Source organism: Etheostoma spectabile, unplaced genomic scaffold, assembly GCF_008692095.1.
Source record: "Etheostoma spectabile isolate EspeVRDwgs_2016 unplaced genomic scaffold, UIUC_Espe_1.0 scaffold393, whole genome shotgun sequence".
Classification (NCBI taxonomy): Eukaryota; Metazoa; Chordata; class Actinopteri; order Perciformes; family Percidae; genus Etheostoma; species Etheostoma spectabile.
Genome location: NW_022605598.1, coordinates 604,141 through 606,246, shown reverse-complemented (window position 1 = coordinate 606,246; position 2,106 = coordinate 604,141). Strand labels below are relative to the sequence as shown.

The 2,106-nt window shown below is 40.2% G+C and overlaps 1 protein-coding gene across 1 annotated transcript in view; it reads right to left on the bottom strand.

Annotated features, from left to right (window-relative positions):
- The window catches only part of LOC116686544 (dapper homolog 3), a 49,817-nt gene that overhangs the window by 44,211 nt on the left and 3,500 nt on the right, over positions 1-2,106 (bottom strand). The window lies entirely within an intron of this gene.

The following is a 2,106-nucleotide window of genomic DNA, read 5'->3' as shown; positions in this document are numbered from 1 at the left end:
CTTTTCCAGTCTTAACAACTGCTCAAAGCGCAGCGCATGTAACATGTAGTAAAATGCTACAAACACACAAGGGGGACCAGCTTGGGCGCCCAGATAGCTCAGTTGGCAGAGCAGGTGCCCATATGTAGATTTACTCCTCAACGCAGTGGGTCCAGGGTTTGACTCCGACCTGCGGCCCTTTGCAGCCTGTCATTCTCCCCTTTCATTTCTACAGCTGTCCTGTCAAAAAAGGCATAAAAATGCCCCAAAAATAATCATAAAAAGGAGGCAAGCATTTTCTGGCATCCCTAAGTGAAAAAGTAGACAGTTTCATCCAATCAGATTGAGGCCAGGTTTGACCAACAACTCATTGTAAAAATACAAACAAAAAAACCCCCAGGGAGGCCAGGTTGAACCTGGCTTCTCACCAATCACGTGCCAGCCGGCTTCAGCTGACAGTAAGTTAGAGTTTTTTGGTGAAAAATGACATCACAGAACTATTGAGCTACAACTGAAACTGATACTCGTAACAGTAGGGGACTGACGTTATGACGCATTGCATTTCTGACTTTGTTTACGTTCATTTTCCACCAAGAGCACTCAGATCAAGTTTCATCACAGGCTTCTCTGTGGATTTGTGTTTGTCGCTAACAAGTGTAGGCTAGGCTCTGCTGTAAAGGCTAACGGAGCAATGACATCATGTTAGAAAGCACAGCCGAAACGATGTGTCATAAACAGAGTAACATATTGTTAGCCACAATGCTAACAGCATTGATAACCAAACCACGTGGGACTACTATTACTACTACTAGTATCACTACTACTATTTTAAGAGTTAGTGGTTAGTGGTTAGGTTATAGTGGTTAATGTATGAAGACGATGCAGATTCTGACAGCTGGAGTTAGCTGTCTAACGTTACATAAAGCTTACGTCCAACAACGTTAACGAACTGTCCATAATGTTCATACTGTTCATATTGTAATATAATATCATAATACTATTTATCCCAGTATCCTTGCACTATGCTCCACATTTAAATAATTTTATTGAATCTCTTCGTTCACTCATGCCTCTATATTGTTTCTGTTTAGAGTATGTATATATTGTGGATATATTAGTGTGTATATTTTTGTTTTGGTTGTTTTGTGTGTAAGCACAGTGTGAGCAACAATGCTCCAAAGAAAAATTCCTCGTATGTGTCCTCATACCTGGCAAATAAAGCTGATTCTGATTCTTCTGATTCTGATTCTAAGTCGCAAAGCAGCAAGCTAATTAATGACAACAGAAGCATTTTGACTTTGAGGATGTCAATTAAATCAATGTTAAAACACGGAAATTACTCAATCTTTCCACCGTTAAGTTGGCTGCGTGCCCTAAGATATGACAATGCCTTGTATTGACTTCTGTATTGACTAATGGATGTGTGAAACACAATTTTGTTTTTATATGGTGGTGGTGCATAAAAAGGACAAATAAAGTAATATATACTTTACAAAATAAACCCAATTTCAAAATTAAACACCCAGGTTTATGGTGATTCTGGATGACTTCTCAGCTGTGTCTACAGCGAGACACGAGATCAGGCACATGGAGAGAGAGGCCAACGGAAGGACAAACAGAGTGACACACACACACACACACACACACACAAACACACAAACACCAGCTCTATGCTAGATGGACGCAGACACCAGTGCCCAAGTAAAAATCTTCACAACAGCGTAGGCCACTTACAATGGCTGCGCCTGTCTGTCCGTAGGATGTCTGTAGAATACCCAACTTCAAACTAACTTCCCCAGGGTCTCAGACTGTACTCACTAGGACAGCTGTTGTTGGAGCCTGTGAAGGCATGCAGCCTTTTGTCAGCGCTGTCAGACACCCACAATCGTCTGAGGCCACTTTTGTGTCATACTTAAACTTCTATAAACTAAATAAAAATAATAAATATAACAAAAAATTAAAAACGTAACCTACCCCCCGATATACACTGAACAAAATTATAAACACTTTTGTTTTTGCCCCCATTTTTCATGAGCTGACCTCAAAGACTAAGACTTTTTCTATGTACCCAAGAGGCTTATTTTCTCTCAAATTTTGTTCACAAATCTGTCTAAATCTGTGTTAGTG